The following is a 13,150-nucleotide window of genomic DNA, read 5'->3' as shown; positions in this document are numbered from 1 at the left end:
TGAAAATGATATGACTGAAGACTCAGAGACCCCCCCCCCCCGCCCGCCCCCCCTTCCCTGATAATCCCCCAAAATGGTTCCTTCGGTTTTTTTTTTTTTAAACAAAGCTGGCATGTTCCAACAAGTCTGTCTGGAGCCGCTAACAGGGTCCGCAGCCATCATGTGACTAATTTTTTTTTTTTTTTAAACGACAGAGGAGCCCAGAGCGTGAGCTCAGCAGGTGAGACCCTGAGCACTGATTCAGCCTGAGCACAAAGACCCCAGAACCTGCGCTCTCCCATTAGAGCCAGAGAGACTGGCTGGAACAAAGTCCAGCGTGTGCACCGGCCCTCCAGTTATGCACCCTGGCATTATCCTTTATCAGCTTTTACACACCCCCAAAAAAAGCTCTGATGTTTTCAGTGGCACACAGACTCAGGGGGGTGAGGCACACAGATTCAGGGGAGTGATGCACACAGACTCAGGGGAGTGATGCACACAGATTCAGGGGAGTGATGCACACAGACTCAGGGGAGTGATGCACACACACTCAGGGGAGTGATGCACACACACTCAGGGAGTGATGCACACAGACTCAGGGGGGTGAGGCACACAGACTCAGGGGAGTGATGCACACAGACTCAGGGAGTGATGCACACAGACTCAGGGGAGTGATGCACACAGACTCAGGGGAGTGATGCACACAGACTCAGGGGAGTGATGCACACAGACTCAGGGGAGTGATGCACACAGACTCAGGGGAGTGATGCACACAGACTCAGGGAGTGATGGCGGTAATGCACACAGACTCAGGGGAGTGATGCACACAGACTCAGGGGAGTGATGCACACAGACTCAGGGGAGTGATGCACACAGACTCAGGGGAGTGATGCACACAGACTCAGGGAGTGATGGCGGTAATGCACACACACTCAGGGAGTGATGGCGGTAATGCACACACACTCAGGGGAGTGATGCACACAGACTCAGGGAGTGATGGCGGTAATGCACACACACTCAGGGAGTGATGGCGGTAATGCACACAGACTCAGGGGAGTGATGCACACAGACTCAGGGGAGTGATGCACACAGACTCAGGGGAGTGATGCACACAGACTCAGGGGAGTGATGCACACAGACTCAGGGAGTGATGGCGGTAATGCACACACACTCAGGGAGTGATGGCAGTAATGCACACAGACTCAGGGAGTGATGGCGGTAATGCACACAGACTCAGGGGAGTGATGCACACACACTCAGGGAGTGATGGTGGTAATGCACAAAGACTGCAGTGATGCAGTTTTAAAACAATAAGCAGAAAGTAAAAGGGAGAGTGAAACTGATTCTGAGGTTAAAAAAAAAAAAAAACCACTCAGCACAACAGCCTGTTTCCTCTAGATAAGGCAGAAACATCGTTGGTATTCTCTGCAGTAGTGGGCATTTCCATATCAGCTGTGCAGATTTGAGCTGAATCCCTTTAGACACACAACATTCCGCCTCCCCCTACCCTACCCCCCACCCCCCACCCAACACACACACACACAAATACACACACACACACATACGCGTCTGCACAAACACACACGCGCGTCTGCACAAACACACACGCGCGTCTGCACAAACACACACGCGCGTCTGCACACACGCACACACACGCCTCCTCGAAGGCGAGTGGGTACATGATTTTGAGCATCAAACGCTCGTGCTCAGGTTTCAGAGATGACTGGAGCTCTAAAATTACCCAGAGCAACTGCACAACCTGCTCTGCACATCCCCCCCTCTGCTGCAGCCCGAAAGACCATCACTAGTTTACCTCAAAGCCACTGAAACCCCAATGGGAAACTGACATATTAGCAAACTTCAGTTAGCACTGTGCACTCAGCAGCTCTTCCCCTCATTAAAACCGAACACCGTAGTTTTGCTGCGCATTACCACATCCTTGTGCATTTCGCATTACACTATTAAACCTTGTTAATGTACACCAAGCCAACTAGTGGGAAAGTAACAAATCGTTGGTCACACCAAATTACCTGTCTAGTATATTTCCAGATTGCCATAAAACATCTACCAAAACAGACCCAGTGGGCTCTCCTCCTAGGTTTGTGTGAGAGAATAACATACCGTGAACAGATTAAGCCATTTTATAATTAATTCCCAGGTTATCCATTCAATTTTGAACAAAGACAACACAATTACTACAAATGATCTATAGCCGTTTGTCAATTCTACTCAAACAACATTAATTTGGCATTATGGACAAGACACAGCCACACAGAAATTATATCCAACAATCATATCTTACACCCCTTCCTTATCATCCATCTAAACATTTGTCTCTGCTGTGTGGTGTGGTTATATTTGCCTCACAAAGTGGTAAGGAGGCACGAACGGGTGCCCCCCCCCCATCCCCAAAACATAATTATAGTCACCCCACCCCACCCCACCACCGATTCAAATCAGTCTGCTTTGCCATTCCCAGTGAGTCCTGTCCTCTTCACTTCAAAAGCAGACCAATCACGCTGACCGGCTCGGCGTTTGAGGATTACGGGGGCGTTTCAACTGCACACCTGTGATTTCGGGTCTGGTTGATCTACTAAGAGAGAGAGAGAGAGAGAGAGCCAGACGGAGCCGGAAGGACGAGCAAGCCGTCAGACGGCGGCGTAATCCGGGGGGTGGGGGGGGAGGGGGGCCTCAGGCGTTCCTGAAAGCCACCCGCGGCTAAAGGTGACATGCACACACTGTCAGGGGGCCATCCTTAGGCACAAGTCCACTACCCCAGGCAAATTGGTAAACGGTAAATGGATGGTAAAATGGACTGCATTTATATAGCGCTTTTATCCAAAGCACTTTACAATTGATGCCTCGCTTTCACTAGAGCAATTAGGGGGTTAGGTGTCTTGCTCAGGGACACTTCGACACGCCCCAGGGTGGGGGATCGAACTGGCAACCCTTCCGACTGCCAGACAAGCGCTCTTACCTCCTGAGCTGTGTCGCCCTGGGAATTAATTATAAAATGGCTTAATCTGTTCACTGTGTGTTATTCTCTCTCAGACGGAGAGCCCAACTGGGTCTGTTTTGGTAGATGTTTTATGGCAATCTGGAAATATACTAGACTGGTAATTTGGTGTGACCAACAAATTGACTGTTACTCGCAGCACAAGGGGAGGCTCTTATGCTCAAAATATACAAAAATACACCTGCAGAGCTGCAGCCACGACACTCAGACACCAGCCCCTTCGGTCTGGATGAGCCCGCCGCTCACAGGTCAGTGTCAGCTGCAATAATGTGGCCACTCTTTGCTCCAACTGGAGCCTTAACAGACATTTTCAAAGATATGGAGAACTTCTGTGACATGCAAGGGGGAGGGGCTGTGATGAACACAGCAACTGACAGGTTTAGCCAAATGTTCACACGGACCATTTCAGACCATGCGTAGTGAAGGCACTGTACAGCAAATAACATGATTTTTACACTGCTACGGTTAGAGTACACAGCAAACGCACACGCCTCTTAGGTTCTCCGACGTTGCTTTTCCTCGGCTTTTAGACCAGAGCTTAAGAACCGCCTCCACCAACGGCCAGGAGTTCCAACATGTCAGATCCCCCTCGCTTCCCCCGCAGAAAATAATCCGTGATGCGCCGCCGCCGCCGCCGCCGCCGTGGCCCAGCATGCTTTGCTGCCGCATTCTTTCCCTGGCTTCTGCCGGCCGGGTTGCGGCATGTCTGAGACGAGCGGGACCGCACTGAGCATGCTCAAACGCAGAGGCAGAGAGAGAGAGAGAGGGAGAGAGGGAGGGAGGGGATAGAGGAGTTGATAAACTCTTTTTAACTGTGAATAAAATAGAAAAATAAAAATAACATACAACATATAAAAGAGAGAGGGAAGACACAGACCTATCTCGTGATGGTGAGACAGAGAGAAAAATGTTCCTGTCGACTTTGCAGGGAACATCAGAGAGAATCTGGAGGCCACAGGATTAGATGGGTGTTGCTCATTGGGTTTGTAAAATGAGTTCTTGAATGACAGAACAGCATGTTGCTTGCAGGACAGCAGACGTCCTCGTTCAGTGTTACAAAGAAATAACTGCAGCAAAACAGCAAAAAGTAATAACCACTGTACAATACTGAACACAGCGATGGACTCATTGAACAATTAGGCAATTCTTAATGACAGACCAAGTTCAACAGCTTAAGCTGTAGCAGCTTAGTACCTGCTGCTCTCAGGATCGTTTGCACCGCTTCAACAAAATGGCGGGAGAAGGTTGACAAACAAGTCCAGCTCCTCAAGTCCAGCTCCTTAAACCCAGCTGCTTATTGATTGATTGCAGTTTGTTTGCCTTTAAAATGTGAAGAGCTCGCTAATCACAGTCCTCGTACCATCTCGCTCATATATCATCTTTGTAGAAATCATTCTGATATTATGAGGCGGTCTTGCAGTAAAAAATGATAGCTATGAATTGTTCAATAGAGGTGTTAATCCAGCATAAAACCCAACCGCTTCATTGCTGGAGCACCGAACCAAGCTCAAAGGCCCAATTCCAGACTCTTCTGATCACTGCTAGCTCAAAGAGACAGGGGACCAGGTACGAAATGGAGCGCTACACTGACTTCCTAATCATAATTTTTTATTCCAAAAATTGTTCCAAAGATTGTAAAAGATAATCATTAGCGTCCCTGGCACTGACAGAAACAGTGTGAGGAAAGACTGAGGCTAGCACGGGACATTCTGTTAGCGCACCGCTCACATACTGGCTACTGTAGCACGATGAGAGAAAGTCGTTCCCTTTTCAAACACAGCGACAATAGTGCGGGAATCACCATGGCAACGGCAATGAAATAAAGCAAGGACGGGTGACATCACTGGAGAAGGCTGGCGGTCCCACCCCCTTATCAGTCTCCCAGTAGTCAAGCAAGTGTGTCCTGAGGGCACGTTTTACTCAGCTGAAATAACCCAGCTGCATGTCCCCTCAAGGGCTGAGCTCTCAGCAACACAAATAAAATTATCAAAATGATCTAATTATCAAAAATAGAGCTTAAGATTTCAAGGGGCACTGCACAAAATATGACTTTCTGCTGTCAAATGCAAACAATATACATTCTTTTATGTCTTTATAGCCAGGTGTGGCAAGAGATCGGTGTCCCTGTCCACTGTCTGTATGGATTAGAGCTTAGCTCTGTTGGGAAAAACATGTCAATTCACTAAATTATTTACATGCGCAGAATATAGACTGTACGCAGTCTGACATGTCATTCTAACACAACATGTGATGCCAGGGACTGTGGACGTGAATAGATTCTGGTATGATGAGAACATATTGCGATTTCGCCATCATGCAACACCTAGCTGAATTTCTCAATGGGGGAATTACGTAGGAACCACAACACTGCACACATTGGGGCAGGCAGAAATACAACAGTGACCGTGAAGCAAAGCCTGATGCATGCAGTAGGCTATTGAAAACCAGCAATAAGTGCAAAATCTCCACATGTAGCCTGTGCATTGTTATTGCTATAGACATGCACTCTCTCAGCAAATCTTATTCAAAGCAATATGAAGGCACACTACATATATCACGGCATACATCTACCCAAGTGTTATAAATACAATGTTTGTGCAATATTCAGGAAACTAACACAGCACTGAGGGCCCAAACATTCAGTGGAAAGGAAGTAATACAATGAAATCCCTGACGAGTTCACTGCATTATATTTAAGACCAAAAAAAAAAACGAGTAGCCTATATGCCTTATAGGCCTAAATCTCTTTGGACAGGCTGAATATATTTTTATAAAGATATATATATATAAAGAAGAAGCTCTCATGTAGGTTCCCGTACAAAGTTATTTAAAGAAACAAAATCGGTAAAACCCAATAGCAAGTTACACGTGCTTTGAAATCAATTTCAAATATAAAATGGCATGCAGAGTTCTACTTCGAACAAGGCTCCACAGCCAAATCCACTCAAAACACTATGAATGCGAACGACAGTTCATGTTGTAACATGCGGAAACATCGCAAGTTCAACATGTGGCGAAGGACAATAACAACCAGGTTAAACACCAAGGATAACTAATAACATAACTAATAGCATAACAAACTACGCCCTGCGCGGTTTAAAAAAAAAATGGTTACATGCGTTCATAAATTTGCAAGTGTAGCACGCGTATGATGTCAAGATTTGCGCCTAGTTCCTGTAACTAATTTGCAAACTAACTGCAAAATTCGACTAGGAAAGGAACCCAAGGATGTCGACAGCACAACGTAGACCATGAACTCGCGCACGTCCCTGTGCTACACTAGCTGGTGCTTAGAGAGTTGTGAATTACAATAAAGAATGCCTTTAACACTCCTACAGGGCATCAAGGGAAAGTATTCAAGCCCTTACCTTCAGAAAACAAAACGGAGGGGCCAGGAATCTGTAAATCGCATAGCCTGCAGATATTTAAAACTACCTATTTACATTTTCTGCTGGACAGAAATAGGAAGGAAATGAATATGATGAGTCCGTTTCTTATACATTTGGCCAAACGCGGTCCGAACACGGCTATCTAAACATCGCTGCCAGCCGCTCAAGCTCGTGCTAGCGGGCGTCTCCGCCTACGCACCGTGGTGTGGACACATCCTCTTTTCGCTCAGCTCACTTTCCTGTCACTTTCAAATCAATGTTTTGAAAAACGTATTTGTGAGGTACATTTAATATTCTACATTGCTTCCATTTACAGAGTTCTTTTGAAAGTTATTGAACCGACAGTATACTATTACACGTATTCAATGTGAATTAAAAAATGATCGCAGTCTTCTGCTGTCTGTATGCTGTCGATTAATAACCGTTTCGACTCCTGGTGTCCACAATAGCCTTGAGTGCTTTGGAATTATAGTTATTTAATAACAGAAAACAGATCCACATCAAATACCAATCACAGATACACACTGGAGGTCAACTGTACAGTAAGCCACACCTTACATCATCGTTACTGAGGCAGGTGTTTCACAGGACTTACAAGCTGCAGTGTGCTACAGTAATGTGCTGTCCAGAAACGATACTGGAAATGTTACAGTAATGAAATTAGAGTACAGTCATGCTCGGGACGTTCCAAAATTATTCAATTTCGGTCACACGCGTACAGAAGAGCTCCTTTGCAAATGGCGGTTGAGAGAATTCCAGGTAGCTCTTGTTGGGTGCCGCACAGTAAAAGCCAAACCCGAATGCACTGGCCAGAACAATTTCACAGAACTGCGTTGGCTGGCTTCTCTCCCTCAGTTCTGCACTAGCACTTAGGGGCAAGGGCATATGCCAAGACTGAAGAGTTTGCACATCACTATCAGGCTACTAACTGTATGCAAGATCAAGGGCTTAATTCCATAGCAGCAGGGCAAACCGAGGTACAGTTTCAGCACAGAAAGGCTGAAACACACCGCTAATCTTCCCTGTCAGTGAAAGTAAAGCGGCTCAGACTCCATGGGGATGCTGCACCATCTCAAACCCAATGAACAAGATATGCTACGGTCAGAACATTATGATGCACTCAGACAGCATCAACAGGGGAGGTCAAATCAGCAGCCAAAACAGGGAGCGGTGTGTGTTTGTCTGTGTGTGTGTGTGTGTGTGTGTGTACAGTATGTGTGCATGTGTCTCTGTGTTTGTGTGTTTTGTGTGTGTGTTGGAGGGGGAAAGCAGTACATATGCCTGTGTGTGTGTGCATATATGAGGGGGGGGGGGGGGAGAGACAGAGAGAGAGAGAGAGAGTGTGTGTGTGTGTGTGTGTATGTATGTGTGCATATATGAGGGAGAGATGTGCATATGAGGGAGAGAGAGAGAGTGTGTGTGTGCGCGCATATATGAGGGAGAGAGTGTGAGTGTGTGTGTTTGTAGGGGCGAGGACAGAATAAATGAATGCATGTGCATGCTCTGCATCATTTTTCTTACTCATACGCACTCAAACACCCGTTCTGCTGAGGTAATTTCCTGTTCCTGACATTCTGTGCGCCGATTTGTCCCGGTATAATCTGACTTGAAATCAATATCACAGCCATGGGGGATAGAACCTTCTGGAAAATGATGTGCGACTCTTCTACAGTAAATAACGGAGAATCACATAATCCCTACTTCTCATCGCTCCGATCCTCAGCACACAGAACGCCAAATTGACCCTCGAAAAATGCATTAACAGCAAATGACAAAGATTTAGGCCCCACTTTAAGCTTTTAATTACCACTACAGCACGGTACTAAAACACGATAATGAGCTCCACGTTCGAATAAATCTCAGTGCTGATTTCTCCAAGACCAGAGGATCAAATTGGCTTAAAATGTGAATGTCTACTATAGGCTGAATACATTAATGTTTGCTTGAAATCTGTTAGGCTTTTAAAATATAGAAAAAAATAAATAATGATCCTTGCAACAAGCCAACAAACTCATAAAGGGATACTTTTTTCTGGGGGACCTTCATATTGTTATAGGGTAAATTTCCAATTGGCAAAATACTTTTTCTGTTTGATGAAGGATATTTATTACAGAAGTTTCAGGCTTTACCATGGCTGGTATAGGGGAATTGGGGGGTTTGGCATTTAAAGCAATAAAATACTCTTGAGATAAATCCAAATTACCTATCAAAAGTGCACCACCCCTTTAATGCTTGTGGTCCATTAAAGGGGCGGTACACTGTACACACACACACACACACACACACTGTCTTCTCAGGGATGTGTGTGTAAATCAGCGAAGTCAGTGAGAGGCACATACAAAGAGCAAAGTCCAACATATTGGGAAAATAATGTAGACTACGTCCCCTGGTTTAATTTCTAATATTTTAAGCAGAGACAGAGGAGTATATTGCCAGGTATTTCGAAAAAGCCTTTTCCAAGGACACAAACATATTTTTAAAAAACTTTTTCATTCATTCATTCATTCATTCATACAAGTGAATGCAGAAGCTGAATTGTGCATTTTATAAATGTTTGAATAATCTGAAACCCAGCCCACTGTACTGCTGAGTGATAAGCATATTCGGAAATGAAGTCACATACCGTAAGTTTGCCATTTTAGTAAGTAGGGCGTGTTAGATAATATTGTTATGATAAAGGCTGAGAACGTTGTGGAGTTTCTCAGCTGTTTCAGCTTCATTAGCTCTTTTGGGCCCTTGAAACATGGTTTATTTTTTGGAAAACATAATAAATGAAATCAAGCAAGCGATCACATCAACCCAGTTCTGAGCCTTCCTCCAGATCATTTAGAAATTCACTAAGGTTAAGCTCTTGCAAAAAAAACAAGGGCCACAATCCTGTTGAACTCTTTGAATTAACTTTACCTGCATTTCAGTAATTTTGCACAAAGCTGCCAAGGTCAGATATTGACTGGAATGCGTTTACACTGAAAAAACTCTTATAACAAGACGTCTGCAGTATGCAAACAATCACGCAACTGTAAAATAATCCAACCATTAAATGAACCACCCCTGAACATTAAAATTAAGCGAAGGATCGATTACACAAAAAACAACAGGCTACAGCCAACCCACACAAATATCAATATCAATCCGAGGAGCCATAAACATCTCATTCTCGCAGACAACAGAGCCAATGTCAATTAGCAGAGCACACAAAATAATGAAATGCTTGGTCAAAGACTGATTGTCAAAGGCAATGTCCATTACTTCTATGTTCCAATCACAGCGAGCCCCCCCCCCCCGTAAACGAATCACCCGCGATTTAAAGAGAACACAATGTATATAAGGCTGCATTGTACTACAGCCAGACAACCATACCCAGAAAAGGGTGTACGGTCATAACACACTGCTTTGAAGGATTCATACCAGCGCATCTCTTTGCCACGGTTTGCGTTTACGCTGAAAAAATTTGCACTTGTGTTTCTTGGCATATTACCGTGATATATTTTCCGTGTCAAAAAATAAATTCCATATGATTTTCTTGAAGCTTATTTTTGCAGGTTGTCTCCTGAACTGGATGTCTCTTCGAGTGTGTAGGTGTTCGTGGTGGAGATGTGAAGCCAGGAAGAATCTTTTTTTTTTTTTTTTTTTTTTTAAAACGCACAGGAATGAATCTGAGGAAGATTTTTTTTAGACAGATATGGAGGAGAGTCAGAAAATGAAAATGCAAATGTTTGGAGAACGCCTACCAGTCACAACTGAATCAGAATACATTCCAACACGCTGAAACCGAAAGAACAATAGCATACCCCCACATAGCGTAAACATATTGTTGTTGTTATTATTGCAAGTGCTGACACACAAAGCTCAATTCTCCAGCAAGTTAAATGCAGTCAGCTCCATTGTCTGAATATGTACTGTACACATTGCACTACTCTAACTTGCTGAGCAGTTACAGCTACAGTGTGGGAAAAAAACCTACTGCTATAGAGCTCTTGGTGTTTCACTCTCACTGTGGGGACCCATCAGAGAGCAGACACTTACAGCCGCATTAAGAGCAGAGCAGCCTGGACTAGTGTATCCTGCACATTGCACACTTTATGAACGTTAAAAAAAGAAGTGACTTCGGTTTCTTTAATACCAAATGCTTCACGGAGTCAAATGCTTTTCATGGTCATTGCTGAAAAGTATTAAGCCAAACACAGCAGTGCCAATTTATAGACACAAAAAGAAACAAGTCAGCACTTGAAACTATGAAGTACACAAGTATACTGTGTATATACAGTACTGAGTAGAGGAAGGAAGCTGTTAGCTGGCTAGCATATCACACAGCAAGTACTTGGCAGATGGACTTTGCAATGACTACTTCTCCATCTAAACAAACGGCTATTTCATACTGCTTTCAGTTCTTGTTATGTCCTCCAAATCCTCCTTGGAAACCCCCTGCCTCATTCAATTTATCTATCTATGGATCTATCTTTTTTTTTTTTGAAGCTTTTGAGTTGATGAATTCAGATGAGGTGTTCAGCATCACTGTGAATGGCCAAACATGTGGTATTATTTTAAACATAAAGACAAACCAACGTAAGAGATATAAATCTCGTGAATAGTATAACCTACACCTTATATCCCAATAGACACGTTGTAGAGTATTGGCGATGGCAGCCTAGTCCAACATGGTAATTCCGCACTAATTTCAAATAGAAACTAAAATCAGTAAGCTTGAAGGCTTTGGCGCTGAATCACCGTGTGTAGATTTGCATATAATAGACAATAAAACTGACAGTGTATGAATCTGATATTTTCAGTAGCCTGCCCATGGCAAATTCGACCTTTATCCTTCACTCATTTCACGCGCTTATATTACACCATCCGATGACCGATTTAAATGTTAAACTAGCGTATTCTGTTGACAAACTTAAAGCTAATAAGCTACAGTGGCGGCGACAGACGACGCTACACCAACGGGGGTATTTAAAGCAATGAATAAACTATCTGTATAAACAAAAAAGAGGAAATGCCATGTTTTGTATGAAAAACAGACGTGCCTTGACAAAGAGGAAGTATGCGCTCAATGCCCCCACGCGCGCTATGAGGTCGACCTCACAATCCCAACAATGTACAGGCATCAGCCTGAAATGGTGTTTAATAGCAAATTGCCAACAAAAACTACCTAAACCAACAGTGCTCAGTTCATTGAAGAAATTAGAGGCTCACTGAATAGTGCAATGAACTTAAAATCAGAAATTCAAGAGAAAATATATAAATGTGGAAATGTTACAGGTGTTCTCTAACACGCTTAGTCTTCAAGTTTAGAATTAATCCGTTGCTTGATTTCATGAATAGGTTTTATGATAGTTCGGTAACGTATGCGAAGCACTTATTACGAAATCATACATTGAGGACACATTGGGGAAATAGCTGCCGCTTACATTTTCAAAAAAGGACAGTACAAACATACCAACATTGTATGAATGTGAAATTTCCATAATAAGCAAATTAGGCAGAGGAAATAGGGAGCGGGAGATGATTGTTAGGTACATACCTTAAAAGATCGAGAGACGCTGCAGGTTGTGAAATGAACGCACGGTAGCCACTGTCATGAAAGATGAAAGATGCGTTAGCTTCTTTTCACACAGCTGTCGGTAATTTCCGGGTTAGGCACTATAGCGTCACGTTTGCTGCACAGGTTCTGACACAGCACGTCGAGAAAGGCAGGCTTTAACTATAAAAGGAATAGATTTCATACGCGGCGAATTGAGGAAGGAGTGTACACTCTGATGTCCCGGAGGCGCCGGTTTTAACAACGCGATGTAAATGAGCGCAACAACTGACAAAGAAATGCACTCTGCTAGCTCGCACAAACACGCACACAGTTTATCAATACCATTGAGTTTTTAAGTATGCTATTTGCGCTAATGTGTCAGATGTACAATAATTCGCTTCAGTGCTTCGTGACTATGCACGAAACTGATAAAAAAAATAAGGTCAGTAATATGTTTATCACCTTAAAAGTCTGCCACACAGAGAACCCATACACACCGTAACTTCATGCGCACCCCGTCATAGCGTTGGAGAAGGCTGGGGGTTAACGCAACTGGAAGTTTTCGGTCTCATACATTTTTCAAGTTTGTACCTTAATATTTTTATCTTGCATTCATAGCATTAATGTAAGCACTCAAGTATCTGTGAAAGTATAATATTTATATCTGCATAATCCAACCTTCTGTCGTCGGATAATGTGTTGACGAGAACTGTGGTTGTTGGCCGATATGGTGATTGGAGCGTCAATTCTAAAAATTCTAAAAAAAAAATCTAGCCACTGTTTTCAAACACCCTCGCATTTGACATAAAACCTCTACTGTGGCAACATGTGTGAAGCAAGAGAAAGAGGCGACAACCAGCCAGTCCCAGAGCACAATTAGTGCAGGAATCCCCTGCTGGCTAAAGGCGAGAAATTATAACAACTACTATATTAGAAAAGAAAAAAGAAAGAAAACTGAATTCAAGCCACTGGCACTTTATGGAGCAGGCAGGGATATATCCTCCTGACCAGTGACAGGGAGAGATACAGCTGTACTGTCCTCACTTTAACGCCCCGTGTTCTGTATTCATGGTGTCGTGTCTTATGCTAACTCTGGAGTATCTTAGTTTGGGGTACGGGGTGAGACTGTGCATGGGGGGTTGAGACCATGGTGCTGCAGGCTGGAATAAGGGGGGCTTATAATTTTTCCACTATCCCACACAATGCACACTGAGGAGCTGGGGATAACCATTTCAGCTG

The 13,150-nt window shown here is 44.0% G+C and overlaps 1 protein-coding gene across 3 annotated transcripts in view; it reads right to left on the bottom strand.

Annotated features, from left to right (window-relative positions):
- fam49ba (family with sequence similarity 49 member Ba) overlaps positions 1 to 12,096 on the bottom strand; it is a 58,242-nt gene extending 46,146 nt beyond the window's left edge. The window contains exon 1 of one of the 3 annotated variants that reach the window (XM_035430547.1): positions 11,912 to 12,096. The gene's annotated coding sequence lies outside the window, so the exon portion shown is untranslated. Of the gene's footprint in view, positions 1 to 6,363; positions 6,541 to 11,911 lie in introns of those variants that run through there. The other 2 variants (XM_035430544.1, XM_035430545.1) reach the window with 2 other exon arrangements.
- Between the last annotated feature and the right edge of the window lie 1,054 nt (positions 12,097 to 13,150).

The sequence above is a fragment of the Anguilla anguilla genome, chromosome 8 (genome assembly GCF_013347855.1).
Source record: "Anguilla anguilla isolate fAngAng1 chromosome 8, fAngAng1.pri, whole genome shotgun sequence".
Classification (NCBI taxonomy): domain Eukaryota; kingdom Metazoa; phylum Chordata; class Actinopteri; order Anguilliformes; family Anguillidae; genus Anguilla; species Anguilla anguilla.
Note: the sequence above shows the minus strand (reverse complement) of the source record. Positions and strands in the feature narration are given on the sequence as shown.